The following is a 20,972-nucleotide window of genomic DNA, read 5'->3' as shown; positions in this document are numbered from 1 at the left end:
GGCACCTTCAAGTGAGTTAGCTGTAAGGTGTCTCCTGGTGCCAGAGGGTGTCTTATGGAGTAACGCTGCTTAGTAGATATGGCCCATAATGCTTGCATTAAAGAAGTTGGTTCTCAATCTTTTTTGAACAGAGGAACCTCTGAAAGATTTTTTTTTTTTTTAATCTTGTGGGCACCCCTACTATTCAGTCTTCAATCCCATCCTTGCTAATACAACACTCACCCACCCTCTTACTCACTCCACTTTCACCCGCACACATCATACCCCTTTTACCCAACACACTCCACGTATATATCCCTTCTCACACAGCAAACTTGCCCTCTTTATTAATCTTTATTAATCATAAACACCACATGTACCCCCTCCTCTTACACCACACACCTTCACTCGCCCACACAAAGCCATCACTCCTTACTTCCCACTTTCACTCACACACACACCTAAAACATGAGCCACTCAACCTGCTGCGTACTGCACTGTCTGGGGATGGAGAGGCTCCTCTCCACATCAACATGCAGTGCGCGGTGTGCATGCTGTGCAGCCAGGAAGGGTTTTCACAAATGGCCTTGGCAGAGGGTCGAACACAAGCCAGGATTAAACGGCACCCTGATTATGAAACCCTGCATTAATGGATAGCTCAGGGATGTTACCTGCAAACAGCATTGTCTCCTACTTTCTGTGATGTATTGTAAGACATTCCTGGGGAACTTCACACATTTTAAATTCCAGCAATAAAAACTGGCTGAGGTTTAGGCAGACAATGGGATTAGGATCAAAACAAGGAAAGGCTATTCCTAAAAGAAAACATAAACCTTACAGGTTTGACAAGCCTGTGTACACTACCCACAGGCTCCCAAATTAAAATTCCAAATGCTCAAAAGGAAACATTGATATGTATATATAACTATTCTCTTCAGAGAGAAATTAATATAAACTAGAGAAATTGGAGCCCCCTAGTGGTAATTAATAATCATTTTTTCATGGAGCTTAAAACCAATAGGTTATACTCTGGATGAAAGTGCCTACTGTGAAAAGTACAATAAACAACTTGCACTTCCACTCCTGACTGATTCCAAGAGTCCCACCGGTGATCTGCTGAAAAGAACTTGAATATAACAAAAAATATAAGAAAAACTGTGCACTACCAATAATGGAGAGATAAGGGCTGAGATCCATCAAAATCAAACTATATTTATTACGCCATATAAAAAGGAGGCACCGAACCCTCCCAACGCGTTTCATGCCTTGCGCTTGAGTAGAAACCCAAATAAAATCAAGATGCAGATGTAGCAAGACTTAATGTTTTGGTGCGCTGATCGCACACGATTCCGGCACCATGCTGATTGTGGCACCATAAAAGGATTACTGTTGCAAGGGGTTAATCCTTAACTTGCTTCAGTGCAATAGACCCCATAGCTCCTCTATTCGCTCTTGCCCAACCCCCTTGATGGGTGAATGGAGAGGAGGTATAGGGGTTCCTCTCCTTGGGCTCTGCTACAAATTGGCACTTTCCAACCCCCTTGATGACGTAGATATAATAATAAATAATTATTAGACGGCCGAATATGGGTACCGACATCATGAGGGGGAATATTATAGGACCATGTTCATCATGAGGAAGAAGTAAAGACACTGACTCTGTAAACAACGACACTTTGAAGCAGAGAAACCTGGTGTCAGCTCCTGGTGACCTTGAGCCAAGTCTATCTCCCTGTGCCTCAGACACCAAAAACATAGCTTGTAATCTCATCTGGGCAGGGACTGTATCTGCGACAATCCTAAGACTACGGCCCCAGCCACTGCGCGCGCGCTGGGGTTGGAGCGCCTGACGGCGCGTGCACCTTCTCAAGCCGCGGTCCGTGCTGGAGCTGCAGGAGGAAAGACAAGACAAGCTATGCAGATGCCCATACTCCGTCATCTACGTCATTAAGGGGGTTGGACAGTGCTGGAGCAAGAAGAGTGAGTGTCGGTAACAGCTGTAGGCGGGTGTGTGGGAGTCCTCCCTAGCTCTGCATGAGAGCGAAAAAGAGCGGCAGTGCGTGGAGCAGAGGGAGAGGAGATCATGTGGGGGTCATTGCACTGCCAGCACGATCAAGTGCAGGATTAACACTGCGGGGGTCCCATTCAAGGTAAGTGTAGAGAGAAAAACAAGGAGCACAGCAGCAAAAAGAACTGGAAGCAGATCAAACGTTGAAAAATAAAAAAGATTTATTCAGTAAGTCATGCCCATGAGAAAGCTAAAAGACACTCTGACGCGTTTCACGTCATACTGGCGCTTTATCAAATATATATACAGTTGCGTGAAAAAGAAAGTGCACCCTTTTTGAATTCTATGGTTTTACATATCAGGACATAATAATAATCATCTGTTCCTTAGCAGGTCTTAAAATTAGGTAAATACAACCTCAGATGAACAACAACACATGACATATTACACCGTGTCATGGTTTATTTAACAAAAATAAAGCCAAACTGGAGACGCTATGTGTGATAAACTAAGTACTAATAAGAAGTCAGAGTTCCTGTCCCATGAGATTATGGCAGCGGACAATAGAGTAGCTCTGCTCTGCCACACCATGGATAGGCTCTGTAAACTAGTATTTTTGCAGTCTGGTGAAGCCTATTCACTGTGCCATTGTAATGATTTTGATCTATTCTTGTCCTTGGATAAAGTAACCTTCATCCGTGCTGGGATCTCAACTGTGCTATCTGATGAGGGTCCGGGTTCCAGGCATGAAAATGCAGGTCCCCTTGCTTAAGGGATTAGCTTTGATATAGAAGACATTATGCAAGCAATCCAGGGGTTGCATGCCGCTACATGTGATTTGAACACTGTCCCAACATGCCTTCTTTTAGGCTGTGTTGTAATCGGCCCAGTGTTTACCTAAATGATCTTTTGGTGGCGAGAGATAGTGGTGACTGTTCGATCTTAGTACTCCTTAACCTGTCTGCAGCATTTCATACCGTGGACCATATAAGCTTTATGGAGCACCTAAAGGATTTCTATGGACTGGGTGGCACAGTTCTCAGCTGGGAGCACCGCCTTTATGTACATTTTAAGTTTGGGTGGTGTTTTTGATTCATTTTGGTAGCAGCGCTTCTCTCAGCTCCCCTTTTTCCCCTGTTAACTAACAAGACCCGTTCTTGCCACATGACACTTGTTCTCTGTACTGGCTGCATGTAAAATGTATTTCAAGATTGGCTTGTTGATATTCAAAGCACTACATAACCAGAGTCCCAGATATCTGAAAGAGCTTCTAGTTCCTTACACTCAAATTCACTCACTCCGATATGCAGATGAAGGACTCCTAACAGTTCCCAGAATCTCCTTGACTTGCTTTGGGGCCCGAGCTTTTAGCCGCGCAGCTCCCACTCTTTGGAACAATCTGCCTCGTACATTTTGAGAGGCCTCCTCTCTGGAAATCTATAAAAACAGGCTCAAGACTTACTTGTTCACCAAACCATTTAATTAATGAACCACAACCTGTCGGGCATTTAATAAATACAGTACTGTGCCATCCTGTATTGTATCTTCCGTTGTATTTGGGGTATTTTATAAGCGCAGGGGAAGGAAGCCTACCTTTAAAGAGGCCTTCCCTAAAGTGGCCCTTTTTAAGTAGCATACAATGTGGAGTTTAACAGGCAGAAGAACAAAAATGAAAAAACAAGTGGGAAAACTGCACATAAACTGGCCCTGGAATCTGGATTTGAACTGCGACGGAAAGGAGGAGAGTTTCTATCACCGAATCAAGAAGACGCAGCTCTCTTCACCCTATAGCACCTCTACTCATATATTGCATTTCTCACAACTTCCACTTTATCCTTATCCAACGTAATTTTCCCTGCCCAGTTCTCACCTACCTCAACACTAAACTATCACTATTACCACTGCAATGCCTCCTCTACTATTTATATTTGCTCTGACCTCACTTCTTTTCAAACTACACTTTTCTTTCTAGAAGCCTCATTATTACTCTAACTCAGGCCTGCACAACTCGCAAAGTGAGAAGGGCCGAACTGCTCCAAGGAAAAAAAATTTGGGCCGCACGGGTAAAATCATCATCATCTCTCCTCCAGCACCTCTCATCATCATCTCTCCTCCAGCACCTCTCATCATCATCCTGCACCTCACATCCTTCTCCCGCTGCACCTCACATCCCTCTCCCCCCTGCACCTCCCATCACTCTTCCCCCCCTGCACCTCCCATCACTCTCCCCCTCTGCACCTCACATCCTTCTCCCCCCCTGCACCTCACATTCTTCTCCCCCCCTGCACCTCACATTCTTCCCCCCCTGCACCTCACATCCCTCTCCCCCCTAAACCTCCCATCACTCTCCCCCACTGCACCTCCCATCACTCCCCCCCTGCACCTCACATCCCTCTCCCCCCCTGCACCTCACATCCCTCTCCCCCCTGCACCTCACATCACTCTCCCCCTCTGCACCTCACATCCTTCTCCCCCCCTGCACCTCACATCCTTCTCCCCCCTGCACCTCACATCCTTCTCCCCCCTGCACCTCACATCACTCTCCCCCCTAAACCTCCCATCACTCTCCCCCCTAAACCTCCCATCACTCTCCCCCCCTGCACCTCCCATCACTCCCCCCCTGCACCTCACATCCCTCTCCCCCCTGCACCTCAATCACTCTCCTCCTCTGCACCTCACATCACTCTCCCCCCCTGCACCTCACATCACTCTCGCCCCCTACACCTCACAAGGAAAACAGAGTCAGCCGCATGGGTAAAACAGCATTTATTATTCAAAATAACACATTTATTTACGATGTTTACTTGAAACAAAATTACATTTAAAATACTTTCATTCAAATTAAATTAATTTGCCCATATCAGCAGCCCCCCACAGCCCATATCAGCAGCCCCCCCACAGCCCATGTCAGCATCCCCCCTCCCATGTCAGCATCCCCCCCCTTCCATGTCAGCATCCCCCCATCCCATGTCAGCACCCCTCTCCCATGTCAGCATCCCCCCTCCCATGTCAGCAGCCCCCTCCCATGTCAGCATCACCCCTCCCATGTCAGCATCACCCCTCCCATGTCAGCATCACCCCTCCCATGTCAGCATTACCCCTCCCATGTCAGCATCCCCCCTCCCCTCCCATGTCAGCATCCCCCCTCCCCTCCCATGTCAGCATCCACCCCATGTCAGTGCCAGGGGGGGCAAAGGGAACACCAGGGGGGGGCAAAGGGAGCGCCAGGGGGGCAAAGGGAGCGCCAGGGGGGCAAAGAGAGCACCAGTGGGGCAAAGGGAGCGCCATGGGGGCAAGGAGGGCAAAGGGAACACCAGGGGGGCAAAGGGAGCGCAAGGGGGCAAAGGGAGCGCAATGGGGCAAAAGGAGCACCAGGGGGGGGGGCAAAGGGAGCACCAGGGGGGGGCAAAGGGAGCAAGGAGGGCAAAGGGAACACCACGGGGGGCGACACCGCGCAGCAGACAGTGGAGCCAGGAGCGGGAAGGCAGGCATACACTCAACGTGTGCTCTGCACAAAGCTGAAGCCCCGCCCCCGGCTTCCTCTCTGCTTGCAACCAATCCCCTGCGGCCCGGCCGGCATTCTAAGCCCCGCCCCCCGCATCATCATTCATCCAATCCCATGCAGCCCTTCATCCGACACCCCCCCCCCTTCCCTCCAGCAGCATACAGCATACATTCATTCATTCATTCACATAGAGAATACTTACCGGCTGCCGCATCTTCCTCACCGCCGCCGTCCTGCATCTAAATACCGGGACCAGAGACAAAAACCAAGGGGGTCCATCGCGGGCCGCACGGGGTGCCCCGGGGGGCCGTATGCGGCCCGCGGGCCGTATGTTGTGCAGGCCTGCTCTAACTCCATTCGTATATTTTCATCTCTCCTTTGTAATCCATTTATTAGATCATATGAACTCCTTTCCTAACTGCGACCTCTGACACTACACGGCTATACCCCTCTGTACTAAAACACGCCCTTATAAATCCTCCTCACACATTCTCTTTTTTCCATGCTCCTCCTTCTCTCTGCCATTCTCACCCTTCTAACTCCAGCCCCTGGCAAAATTGCCACACACGCATGCTCTGCTCCTGCACTCGCTCCTCTGAACGCTTCTGGAGGAAATCTCACACACTCGCGGACTTCCTTCACTACAAATGTATCCTATCCTGTTACAATTCTGCCCTCTCCCAGGCTAAACAAACCTACTTTTTCTTCACTAATCAACACTCACAAGTCTAACCCACACCTCCTCTTGTCTTTGACTCTCTACTCACACCACTGTTACCTGTTTTTCTTCCTCCATTTCACTTCAGGACTTTGCTCACTATTTCAAGACAAAGGTGGAATCCATACGTCAGAACATCCCCTTTGAATCCTCCTCCCATCCTACACCTCTTCCTAACTCTCTTCCAGCCTTCCTCAACTTTTTCTCCGCTGTCACAGAGGAGGATGTATCACTACTGATCTCCTCTTCTCCCTCTACCACTTGCCCTAATGATCCCATTTCCTCCCATCTCCTCAACCCTCTTGCTCCTACTATAATCCCCATGCTCACACATATTTTCAACTCCTCCTTCTTCTCTGGTACCTTTCCCTCATTCAAACACAAAACAGTTATACCCTTACTCAAAAACAGCAAGTTTGACCTTACTTGTCTCTCTACTTATCGCCCTGTCTCCCTCCTGTCTTTTGCTTCTAAATGCCTTGAAAGCCTTGCTCCATTTTCTCACTTCCTAGTCACTCCTAGATCCTCTACAATCTGGCATCCGCAATGCTCATTCCACTGCAACAGCCATCACTAAAATAACTAATGACCTCCATGCTGCCAATCAGTGCGGCTTTAGGAGTCTATTCCGCACGCGTGCAGAGGCGTGTGGAAATGCAGGAGACAGGCAAGTTAAAATTTTGCCGCTGAGGGAAGCGGAGGGCCCGTCACGTGATTGCCAAAAGCCAATGGCAGTCCGTGACGTGGCGCACAAGCCCCGCCTCCCGCCCCACCTCCCACACGGCTTTACAAGCGCGCACGCTGACGCTCATGCAGGGACACAAAAAACCTCCTGCTTGAGCAGGAGAGCATGAGCGTCAGCGCTGCTCAGCGCTCTTCCCTTCACCATGTCCGAGGCCTAAGAAAGCTGTATCCTGGATTTCTTCTTACCTCTCATCATACTTTGTTTCTCTTTTGCCAACACCTCCTTCTCCTCTGTCGATCTCTCTGCCGGTGTACTCAGGGATCTGTCCTGGGACCTTTTCTCTTTATACACTCTCTCTATATGACCGTATCCATTCTCTTGGGTTCAAATATCACCTCTATGCTGATGACATACAAATTTACTTTTCAAACCCTGACCTTACACTTGCTGTACAGACCAAAGTCTCAGAATGTCTCTCCACTATATCACCGTGGATGGACATCCGCAGACTCAAATTTAATATGTCAAAGATGGAACTCGATATACTTAATGCCAAACCTGGCCTTAATGCCCCTTTCATTACTGTTGGCAGCCCTATCATACACCCTGTATCACAAGCACGCTGCCTAGGGGTCACATTTGACTCCTCCCTCATATCCTCCTCTCACATTAACAATGTAGCCAAAACCTGTCTTATTTTCCTCTGTAACATTGCAAAGATACATCCTTTTCTCTGTCGCTCTACTACTAAAACTCTAACGCAGGCCCTCATTCTCTCCCATCTCGACTATTGTAACCTTCTACAGTCTAGCCTTCCTGCCGCTCACCTGTCTCCCCTACAATCGATCCTAAATCTCTCTCAGTGGCTATCCAGCTGAAATCCCTCTCCTGGCTTCTTAGAAAATTCCATATTAGACTACACATATAAACACATCGCTCACCATAAATACAGATAAGGAAGGGTACCTGGTGCATAGGGGAAGGGGAACCAAAACCAACAAAACACTAAAGACGGTGACCACAGAAGGTCACCAAAGCCCCTAGTAGCTGCACTCATGGTAGGCCAACATAACAGTAGGTATATGGCCGCAGTTAAAGCTAGAAGAGCTACCCCTCCAAATAGGCTAGATCACTAAAAGGTCACACAAAAGCACTGAAAATCCAAAATAATAAAATTTTAATAATCAAGTAGATTAAAAATACGTTGAAACACGTGATAAATTATAAACAGTGATAATAAAATCCCCGTCCGCAAGAAGGAGGCAGGTGTATGTTGATATAAACACCGTAAATAAGGTATAATATTATTATATTTATTATTATAAGCCACACAGGTACAATTGCCCACTGGACTGATCTGTGAAACCAAGCAAACCACAACAGCCTATAAGCGCTGATGTATCCTGTCTGTATAGAAAGTAGAAGCCTATCTACACAGGGGGGTGAGTGTGCAGTGGTTAGGACTGGCTAGGAGTGGGGTAACCATACAACCTGGTCTCCGTGCTTGTATGCACCCGGTAAAAAGCTCAGAATCTGATCTGTCTGCTCATCCAAACTTGCGTGCGTGACTGTCAGCAGGTTGACGTCACTTGACCCCTTTGGGGGTCTTCCTAGCCACTCCTAGCCACTGCACACTCACCCCCCTGTGTAGATACGCTGTTACCTTCTATACAGCCAGGATACATCAGCGCTTATAAGCTGTTGTGGTTTGCTTCTTCTCACTGATCAGTCCAGTGGGCAATTGTACCTGTGTGGCCTATACTGTATTTACGGTGTTTACATCAATATACACCTGCCTCCTTCTTGCGACTGGGGATTTTATTATCACTGTATATAATTTATCATGTGTTTTGCGGTATTTTTAATCTATTTGATTATTAAAATGTTATTAGTTTGGCTTTTCAGTGCTTTTGTGTGACCTTTTAGTGGTATACCAAATTTGGAGGGTTAGCTGTTCTAGCTTTAACTGCGGCCATACACCTACCGTTATGTTAGCCTACCATGAGTGCAGCTACTAGGGGCTTTGGTGACCTTCTGTGGTCACCGTCTTTAGTGTTTTGTTTTGTAATACATGGAGGTAACTCATCTTGTCTATCCTTTCAAGGGATTAATCATATCACACTAGGAATTAGGAAAGGAGACTTAGACAATGCTCTCCTAAAGTCTGAAGCCAGATGGATATACATTTTGGGCACTATGACCCCTCAGGGTCTCAATGAAGGGTACACTTACACAGCATTTTTGTAAGTAGCGAATAACATCTATGCATGAAATAGCCTTCAATGAGAGTATATGCAACCCCAACACGACCACACATTTATGGGGTGGATGCGAACACCATATAATGTAAGATATCCACTCTACATTCCCTTATGATCTGTTTACCCCATGCATTAGCAGTAAAATTTATATTACTGCCTCACATTACATCAGTCTCGGTCTCGCTATAATCACCATCTCTCAGCCCACTGCATAGACCCAAGCATTGCAATGCAGAAAAACATTTGACAAGGTAAAGGCACACCCCTGCTGTTTAGCCTGCACACACATTTGGCTCAAATGTAGCATTACCTACCTCTGGCATAATGAACCTGCTTTTTACCTCCACTTTGTTCTTTCTTGTGGCCTCATTGAAATGCTACTCTCTCTATCCACTACAAACTCCCCCCTCCGGGCCCACGCCCAACATCACCATACACCCTGGATTACTCAAAAGCCTTGCACTATCTACTGAATGTTGGCGGAGAACCCTGAAATCCAGCACACCAACCACCGCACACTCAAATGGCAAACATCATAAAGTAACAACTTGCAAACAACTACTCAAATTTCTACTCATACTATTACTCTCTTTATCAGGTGATATTGAACCTAACCCAGGCCCTCCCATTACAACTCTGTCCCATAACCCTGAGAATACCCCCTTCAAATTCCAAAAAGGGCTATCTGTCGCCCATAAAAATATCCGGAGTCTGCTGCCCAAACTGGATGAACTGAGAGCATGGTGCCTTATGCACAAACCAAAAGCCATCGTTCTTACAGAAACATGGCTAACCCCTAAAACCCCTGATGCACATATTGCCATTCAGGGATACTCCATTTCTAGGAGAGATAAGTCAAAGAGAGGAGGAGTATTATTTTATATTGCAGACACCTTACAGTTTACACTGTTAAATTGCCCCCCAAGCCCATCCTCTTTTGAAATCCTAGTTGGCAGAATATGCCTCCCCTTTTCTAAGCCCATCTTGCTTGCTGGCATCTACCGCCCCCCTAAAGCCCCTCTACAATCCCTGACTGATATCACCCAGTGTGACGGTAGCTTTGAGACAGGCTATTAATAATACACACCAAATATAACTGGGTTGAACTGAACGAGGCTTAGATATGATAAAGGCACGCGAGACATATTAATACATTCCGTAACGCATGACGCTCCCAATGAGACTAAATATTACCGTGTAATACTAAAATTAAGAGAGATATTAATATCTGTCTCTTAGGACCTGCCAGACATCATGTGTCTGTAATCATTATTTGCGGCTCGGTCCCCCGGTTACACATATGTAACTCTTAGCATGTTCAGCCGAGGACATCTCATAATATTCTTATATTTAATAATTTCACTCATTCTGAGATCTCCTTGCGTAACCGCACCCCTGGCCCCCATCAAGAAATCCTTTGAAGCTGGGCTGTGGGTAGTGAACATTTGTCACCGGTGCGATATTTCACACCCAATGCCCCAGCCTGGGTCTTAGCTGTCTCTACCATCCAGATGTGTTAACATACACCAAACCCCCTCTGTACTTTTCACACCAACTTCAATCAAGCCTTTTGAAGCCCAGATATTTCTGAAAAGACACCACGCATCCTAATGTATTTTCCTAAACTGCAGCTCATTAACCCCTTAAGCCCCAGTGTGTGTGTGGTGCAGACACTGGCCCAGAAACAATACATTTATACAGGGGAATAAACAGTTGGATGGCTGAAGCAAGGCAAAAATACATTACTGGACCCCAGTCCAGTTAACCCCTTGCTTCCCAGGTGAGAGTAGAGGGTGGCCAAATGGGGTGTAACCCCTTTAATCCCGGGTCAAATCCCCTCTCTCTTGACACCTCCCCTGCTCAATGGGTGCCTGGTGCCCCAGCTGCCTTCCCTGGCACTGGGATACCACTGGCACCCTTGAAGCACTCCATAAGTCCTGAGGGATTGGCCTGGCAAAATTGTCCTCTGGCATTGTCCAGTACATTGTCCTGGCCACAGTGGACAGTGAAGTCCAGATCCTGCTGCGCAGGGCTCCACCGTGGCCGCCGGGCATTCTCCTTTGCCTCCCTCTGCCCCCCACCCAGTGCCTGGTGAACCAAGTCCATGGTGAAGGGGCCCCTTTGCAGACCAGGCTGCACACTGCCCAGAGACTGGCATGTCTCTGCACCAGCGAGAGACCAGCTATCAAGCACAGACCGTCGCTTTCCTGTCAACCAAGTCTGGGAAAGAGCTATGTCACTATCCTGTAGGGACCCTACCTGCCCTGGCCCTGTGCCCACCTGTAGCTGCTCTGCTACAGTATACCCTTGACTCTCCTCCCTGGCTGCCTATCTACCCACAGCCCCTCCTCTGGGAACCCTGGGGGATCTGTCAGGGGGGTCACTCCTGGCCAGTCAGAACAAGGGACCTCCTGCCTACCTAGCCCATCCCTAGCTTCTGCCAGCTGCCTGACACCCCACTGACCTCCTATCTCCCCCTGCTCCACAGTGTCTCACTGCCTAGCCTCCCCTAGGCCCAGCACCTCAGCCCCTGCTGATGACTCCTGCTGCTTACCTCCCTGCAGCCCACCTGCACTCCTCTCCCCCCTGGGTAATACTAACCCAGACACTGGAACTACCTGAGTGCACCTACCTCCCTGACCTTGTCTCCCCCTTACCAGGGATGAGCTCAGGGGCACCTCTCCAGATGCAACCGCCTTAGCTCTCGGCTGGCAGGTATCCCTGGGGTGGCACAAGCTTGCCACTGCCCATGATACTCCCAGCCCATAGCCAGGCTGCAACAGGGGGTTGCTGATCTGAGAAACCCCCTGAGGCTCTGCCAGGGTAATGTGGAACTCTAGCTGCCATACCTGCTGCTTTCCCTCCTCGGCTACCACTAGCCCTTCTTCTCCCACTGAGGTCTGATGCTGGCTACCTACCTGCAGCCTCCCCTCACTCCGCTTCTCCCTAGCTAATCCTAACCTGGATCCTAGGGACACCTGAGTGAGGCCATCTCCCTGACACTGCCTCCCCATTACCGGAGAGGAGCTCAGGGTTGCTGGTGCAGATGCACCCACCTTAGCTCCTGGCTGGCAGGGAATCTGGGGGTGGTCTAACTTTGCCACAACCCCTGATACCTCCAGCCCATAGCAAGGCTGCAACAGTGGGGCTTTTAACTGACAGTCCCCATGCTGCTCCGCCAGGGTAATAAGGAAATCTGAATGGCTCATTTGCTGCCTTCCCTCCGCGGTTCCCACTGACCCACCCAACCCTCTCCCAGGCAATCCTACCATAGAGCTGGGTGCTAACGGGGCTAGCCCCTCTCCCTGAAGCTGTGCCCCCATTACCGGAGGTGAGCTCAGGGTTGCTGGTGCAGATGCACCCACCTTAGCTCCTGGCCGGTAGGTAACCCTGGGGTGGTCTAACTTTGCCACAATCCCTGATACCTCCAGCCCATAGCAAGGCAGCAACAGTGGGGCTCTTAACTGAGAGTCCCCGTGCTGCTCCGCCAGGGTAATGGGGAAATCTGGATGGCTCACTTGCTGCCTTCCCTCCCCGGTTCCCACTGGCCCACCCAACCCTCTCCCAGGCAATCCTACCGTAGAGCTGGGTGCTAACGGGGCTAGCCCCTCTCCCTGAAGCTGTGCCCCCATTACCGAAGGTGAGCTCAGGGTTGCTGGTGCAGATGCACCCACCTTAGCTCCTGGCCGGTAGGTAACCCTGGGGTGGTCTAACTTTGCCACAACCCCTGATACCTCCAGCCCATAGCAAGGCTGCAACAGTGGGGCTCTTAACTGAGAGTCCCCTTGCTGCTCCGCCAGGGTAATGGGGAAGCCTAGCTGCCCTAAAAGCTGCCCTTCCTTCCCCTGCCCTGGTACCCCTATCTCCTGCCACCCCCCGGTCACCCCTATAGTGAAACAACAGGGTACAGTCATAGGAAAAAATAAGTCAGGGTCAGTCTGCGACTTGGTCTGGCTTACCTCGCTGGTCCCCGCAGAGACCGCCGCCTTCGTTGGTCCCGATTGCAGGGGGACTGGAGTGGCCGCCGCCGGCATCATCTGGGCCGGGCAGCAACGGGCCGCTGCCGCAACAGCGCCCGGGCTTGGTTCAGGTAAAACGGTGCAGGACAAGGGTCCCAGGTCTTTGTGGAGTAACACGGCTCCTGCCAAACCAGATAAAATAACCCCCTCCCACAATCCCTGTCCCTCCCCCCACTCAGAAAGGGCTCCGGCACTTTGCCGGAATCGCGGCTCTTCCGCCGCCATCGCCGGCTCGCCGCCGGGATCTAATGGATGGCCGGCGCTCTCCGCCGCTAACGGGGTTATCTCTTCCGCAGCTCGTGAACGCTGGCCCTGAGGGGCTTCTTCGCCCGACCGCGCATGGTCCGGGCACCGGGCATTATTGTGGCCCGTTTGTTGGCAGTGCCGTAGCGCCGGCCGGAGCTTCTCCGCCACCGGTGGACTACCCCCCGCGAGGGGTTGCTGAGTCCAGAGCGGAGTTGTTTGAGCGCCGGGCTCTGGGAGGGGGTAAGTGGGTCGGTGCGGCACCAACGCCATGAACTGGGTCCACTGCGCTGGGAACCACGTCTTGCCCAATGCACACACCAGTGCTAGCTCTTTCAGGGAAAATGGGCGGGCTGCCGCAACGGCCGTTACCTCTCCTGGTGCAAGACTTCCGTGGTCTCCGAGACCACACGCTCCCCCCACAAGTCTCTGCCGTCCCGGAGCTGGGTCCATTCCCTGCTCTCTGGGCAGTTTGGTGGTTACAGCGGCTGCAGCTGTGGAACTTTGCTCAGCCTGCCGGGTTTCATGCTCACCGATCGCTGCCTCTCTCTCAGCCTTGCCAGCTGCTGGTCCCCGCGCCGACTTGATACACTCCTCCGGTCTTGGTGCCCGGCTCCAGTCACACGGATGGCCGGCACTTTGGTTCTGGAGGCAATGCTTCTCACAAGTAGGGGAACAGTGAGGAGGTGCCATATCTTGTCTTATATGTTGTACACTGTGTGTCCAATATCTTTAGTCCCAGGAACTCGCAATTACTCTCGAGTTCCAACTATATGACAGAGTCCCTCAGAACACTGTAATATAGGTTCAGTTCAGTCCCGCCGCTGCCACCAGTTTTATTAATGCCTGTGACGGTAGCTTTGAGACAGGCTATTAATAATACACACCAAATATAACTGGGTTGAACAGAACAAGGCTTAGATATGATAAAGTATAATTTATTCCTTGAAAAAGGTGAACACACGAGATATACAAATAACAGACAAAATAAGAACTTAATTAGGATGGAAATTATGAAATAGTCAGAAATCTTGACTAGCAATTCATACAGCAATCTTCAAAAAAACCAAGACACGAAAGACAATAGCCATAGGCTGAGCCTGGTTCTTATACAATTATTTCCCATTGAACACAACCTAAACCCAGCCCCTCTCATAAATCAGTGGTGAGGTTGACAGTTTTCCTCAGAGTAAAACTCCTCCCACCCAAGGACATTTAAAAACTGCTTTTCCTTTCTAAATAACTTTATAACTTCAGTTCAGTAGTACTTACTGGCACGCAAGACATATTAATACATTCCGGCACGCATGACGCTCCCAATGAGACTAAATATTACCGTGTAATACTAAAATTAAGAGAGATATTAATATCTGTCTCTTAGGACCTGCCAGACATCATGTGTCTGTAATCATTATTTGCGGCTCGGTCCCCCGGTTATACATATGCAACTCTTAGCATGTTCAGCCAAGGACATCTCATAATATTCTTATATTTAATAAGGTCACTCATTCTGAGATCTCCTTGCGTAACCGCACCTCTGGCCCCCATCAAGAAATCCTTTGAAGCTGGGCTGTGGGTAGTGAACATTTGTCACCGGTGCTATATTTCACACCCAATGTCCCAGCCTGGGTCCTAGCTGTCTCTACCAGCCAGATGTGTTAACATACACCAAACCCCCTCTGTACTTTTCACACCCAACATCAATCAAGCCTTTTGAAGCCCAGATATTTCTGAAAAGACACCACGCATCCTAATGTATTTTCCTAAACTGCAGCTCATTAACCCCTTAAGCCCCAGTGTGTGTGTGGTGCAGACACTGGCCCAGAAACAATACATTTATACAGGGGAATAAACAGTTCGATGGCTGAAGCAAGACAAAAACACATTACTGGACCCCAGTCCAGTTAACCCCTTGCTTCCCCGGTGAGAGTAGAGGGTGGCCAAATGGGGTGTAACCCCTTTAATCCCAGGCCAAATCCCCTCTCTGTTGACACCCAGTTTCTTGGCCCCATTTCCTCTCTGAATGAGAAGAGTGAGCTGCTAGTTCTTGGGGATTTTAACTTCAATTGGCTTGACCATAAAAACCACAAAATCCAGATACAAATCAAATTGCTTAACCTATCGCAACTCATTTCCCAACCCACACGGACAAACCTGAAATCGCACAACCATTCCTTGCTTGACTGGATTCTCTCCTCAAATCCCAGCAGAATCCAATCCTCTGGCATCCTTCCAGACATTTTCAGTGACCATGCAATAGTGTACTGTGTAAGGAAAATTAAACCGCCCCAATAAAACCCTAAAGTTCTCCTCACTAGAACATTTAGAAACTTTAACCCACAACAGTTTCTGGATGACCTTACCAACAGCCCTTGGCACAGAATCGATTTAATTCCCGACCCTGATTCTGGGCTCGACTATTTCCAATCAGAGTTCTTAAAACTCTGTGATACCCATGCTCCACTACGCAGAATAAGGGAACGGGGTGCCCACCTTCCATGGGTTACACCTGACCTTATAGCACTCTACCAGTTCAGGGATGCCTTGTGAAAAAGCTACAAAGTAACTGGCACTACCAAGGATCTCAATCACTACAGATGCCTGCGGAACATGTGCACAAGGCAAACAAGGCATGCAAAAGCACAATATTACTCTGACAATCTCCTCCACAATACATCAAACCCAGCTAACTTCTGGAAGGTTATCAACAACATATTCCAGCCTTCTAACCATCAACAGCCAAGTAATATCACTAAGGGGGATATTACTCTGACAAACCTCACCGACATTGCAAATGCATTCAATGATTACTTTGTGAGGTGTGCAACTAACTTATTAGCGAAACGCAACCCAAACCACAAACCTGAATCTCATCCTGGGAGTACCCATATAGGCCCACCCCCTCCCAACACTGCCTACAATTTTCAATTTGGCCCAGTATCCGAAGAGGAGATTACACAAGCGCTCCTCAAATTAAAACTAAGCAGCCAATGTGGGCCTGACCTACTACAATCTAGGTTCCTAAGACTTGGTGCCCCAGCAATTGCCAAACCAATTGCTTCTATAGTCAACTCTATCCTGTCTGCAGGCCATAACCCTAAGACCTGGAAAACTTCCAGAGTTGTCCCAATCTTCAAAAGTGGGGACAAAAACACTGTCTCAAACTACAGGCCAATCTCTCTTCTCCAAATCCTATCCAAAGTCATGGAAAAATGTGTCCACTCCCAATTAAGCGATTACTATAACAAGACAAATTTCCCTAGCCAATTCCAATCTGGCTTTCGCCCCAAACACTCTACCGTAACTACCCTGCTAAAAGTTTGCAATGAAATCCAGTGTGGAATGGAACAGGGTCAACTCACTGGTGCAATATTCCTAGATTTGCAAAGGCTTTTGATACTGTTGATCATGCTATCCTGCTTAACAAACTCCAGAGCTCTGGAATAGGGAAGCATGCTTTAACCTGGTTTCAGTCCTACCTATCAGGTAGATCCCAACATGTGTCCATTTCAGGCTCTAAATCCAACCCCCTGGATATCACCTGTGGTGTCCTGCGAGGCTCTGTTCTGGGGCCCCTACTCTTCTCAGTGTTCATCAATGATCTTCCAACAGCTTGTAAGGAAGCCTCAATACACATGTATGCAGATGACACAATCCTATATGCACACAGCCATAGCCTCTCTGACCTTCAACACATACTTCAGTCTGACTTTTTGAGACTCAAAAACTGGATTTCCCAAAACAAACTGTTTTTAAACACTGACAAGACTGTAACAATGGTATTTGGGACCAAGACTAAATTTTTAAAGTTTTCAGTGACTGAGCTCCAGATCAGAACCAACGCTAACACCACCCTAACTCCTGTTACTAGTTTTAAATACCTGGGCATATGGTTTGACTCCCACTTAACATTCGGAATGCACATTGATACCCTGACATCCAAAACTTATGCCAAACTAGGTGTACTTTACAGGAACAAATCCTCCCTAAGCCTGCTGGTCAGAAAGCGTATTGCACAGCAGATGCTAATGCCAATTATCGACTATGGAGACATAGTATATGGCTCGGCACCCCAAACCCACCTTGGCAAACTTGACACCCTCTACAATTCAATTTGTCGTTTTGTTCTCCAATGCAACTACAACACACATCACTGCGAAATGCTCAAAGAACTAGATTGGTCATCACTCGAGTCTAGGCGCAAAGTTCACCTTTCCTGTCTTGCCTTCAAATACTTTCTGGGCAAGCTACCCACCTATCTGAACAAGCTCCTCACCCCTACCACATGCAGCACTTATCTGAGATCTGACTCCAAAAGACTGTTCATGGTCCCAAGGCTCAACAAAGTATCCGGCCGCTCCTCCTTCTCTTACCGTACACCCCAAAACTGGAACAACCTACCGGAGACTCTCACATCCACCACCAGTTTAAGTTCTTTCAAATCTAACGCTGTCTCACATTTTAATCTGGTCTGTAACTGTTACATAAGCCTATAATATACATCTTCTCTAACTGTGCATGCAATGTATTGTATATAATGTATACCCTATTCATTTATGTAACTGTATTTGTAACCATGTATTATTTGTCATATTAACTATGCCCAGGACATACTTGAAAACGAGAGGTAACTCTCAATGTATTACTTCCAGGTAAAACATTTTATAAATAAATAAAATAAATAAATAAAATATATGTTGTTCTTTAATATGATAAACCATCTTTTATAATAATGGTATTCTTTGGATATTCCTCTCTGGTATAGTTAATACTCACGGAAATTGTTTTAACTTGTTAGAATGTCTATTCTAATTTTATCGAGTTGCCCTCTAAGTATTAGTATATCAGTATACAATAGTTAATTACTCTAGTGATATATACTTACCTCAGCAAAATCCTATGGTTCCGTTTCTACTATTGCGCCTTAATTTACCAAGGTTACCATGGAAACCACAGGATATAAGAAGGAGACACCTAGAGAGGCACGCCCACCCCCGATAAAGTTCCTGAAGGGAATGAAACGCGCGTCGGGTGATGATCCTGTAGCTAGCTAAAAAGATGTGGACCGATCAGGAATCCACTAGCAGCTAGAATCTTGCTCACAACGCATGTTAAAAGACAATATTAAGAGTGGCTTATACATGCGGATTACGGAGAGTAGCTATGAGAGTTTTATAAGGAGCGGACAAGGTATACTTACAAGTTATAGCCAGGTATATTATACATATATTTAAAACCAGTGACAGAACATGAAACACAGACAGAGCTCAGTGCACATCCAGCGAAACTTATACACGGTACAGTGCCTAAATATACATGTATAGATATCTATTAAATAAAATGGTCTTTTAGTTTAACATTTTGGACAAATTGTTGTAAGCCCCTGAGCCACTGCACAGCAGACCACATCTCAAGGGTCCCTAACACTAATATAAATTCTTAATAACCTGTGCATTACCAGGAAGAATGATTTATAATAAATCTGTCAAAATTAGTTGCATAGTTCTAAGTCTGATTGAAACTTTTATTAACCTGTACATTACCAGGAAAAGCACTCTGTATTAGATTTGTCACAATCATACTGCAAGCAAGCAAGTTCCCCTGAGAGTGGGAGATGCTATGGAGTGAGCTTTTAACCATTTAAATGTGGGAGGGGGTGAGCTTAAATTAGGTAGGAGGTTGCCACCCTCCAATCAGCTAAGACCAGCTGAACAAGAATTGTAAAACATACAGGACACCTACAAGCTCATATTGAACCCCCAAAATAACCACAACATATATATAAGCATATAATTGTCACAGAGGAGTGCTACTGAGCATGGCAATATATATTTAAAACCAGAGACAGAACATGAAACAGACAGAGCTCAGTGCAATTCCAGCGAAACTTATACACGGTACAGTGCCTAAATATATATGTATAGATATCTATTAAATAAAATGGTCTTTTAGTTTAACATTTTGGCCAAATTGTTGTAAGCCCCTGAGCCACTACACGGCAGACCACATCTCAAGGGTCCCTAACACTAATATAAATTCTTAATAAACTTTGCATTACCAGGAAGAACGATTTATAATAAATCTGTCAAAATTAGTTGCATAGTTCTAAGTCTGATTGAAGCTTTTATTAACCTGTACATTACCAGGAAAAGCACTCTGTATTAGATTTGTCACAATCATACTGCAAGCAAGCAAGTTCCCCTGAGAGTGGGAGATGCTATGGAGTGAGCTTTTAACCATTTAAATGTGGGAGGGGGTGAGCTTAAATTAGGTAGGAGGTTGCCACCCTCCAATCAGCTAAGACCAGCTGAACAAGAATTGTAAAACATACAGGACACCTACAAGCTCATATTGAACCCCCAAAATAACCACAACATATATATAAGCATATAAGTGTCACAGAGGAGTGCTACTGAGCATGGCAATATATATTTAAAACCAGAGACAGAACATGAAACACAGAGCTCAGTGCACATCCAGCGAAACGTATACACGGTACAGTGCCTAAATATATATGTATAGATGTCTATTAAATAAAATGGTCTTTTAGTTTAACATTTTGGCCAAATTGTTGTAAGCCCCTGAGCCACTACACGGCATAAATCATTCTTCCTGGTAATGCACAGGTTATTAAGAATTTAAATTAGTGTTAGGGACCCTTGAGATGTGGTCTGCCGTGTAGTGGCTCAGGGGCTTACAACAATTTGGCCAAAATGTTAAACTAAAAGACTATTTAATAGATATATATACATATATATTTAGGCACTGTACCGTGTATAAGTTTCGCAGGATGTGCACTAAGCTCGGTCTGTGTTTCATGTTCTGTCTCTGGTTTTAAATATATATTGCCATGCTCAGTAGCACTCCTCTGTGACACTTATATGCTTATATATATATGTTGTGGTTATTTTGGGGGTTCAATATGAGCTTGTAGGTGTCCTGTATGTTTTAATATTATACATATATACTGTATGTAGTAGCTTTGGGCATCAACCGTTCGACATGTGGTTGTAACGGCAGATTAGATGTCTCCAAGCCATAAACAACTAAATATACAAATATGTATACTTAGATGCTGAGCCATTGAATACAGTTTGTTTATATAGCCACTTAAAGTCTGCAATTAAGTAACGACATCAGAGGCTCTACCTGATGCTCCACGTGCATGTTTAGCACAGTGTATGCAGTGATTCATCAGCAGTCTTCTAAGTAAACTGTCGAAATTATATTCAAACTACGTTTGAAGCAAGATATGTTGCAAACAGTTTGCAACGTTTGTTACTAAACAAGCTACACAGGATAAACATTGTATCTTAACCCCACGGAAAAAGGGATTACGCAGGTCACCATCATATGCTTAATTTTATTACCAGGGATATATGGTTAATTCCATTATAATTTGCACGTTATTTTTCACAATACCTGGTGGATATACATGATCACTATACACTTCTAACACCTTACCCATTAGGGTGCACTTCACCCCATTAAATATTACTTTGATTAATCACATATCCATTTTCCCTGTGTATAAGCCCATATTTGTTACTTAAA

Source organism: Ascaphus truei, chromosome 1 (genome assembly GCF_040206685.1).
Source record: "Ascaphus truei isolate aAscTru1 chromosome 1, aAscTru1.hap1, whole genome shotgun sequence".
Taxonomy (NCBI): domain Eukaryota; kingdom Metazoa; phylum Chordata; class Amphibia; order Anura; family Ascaphidae; genus Ascaphus; species Ascaphus truei.
The sequence above is the reverse complement of the archived record's forward strand: the minus strand, read 5'-3'. Positions refer to the sequence as shown.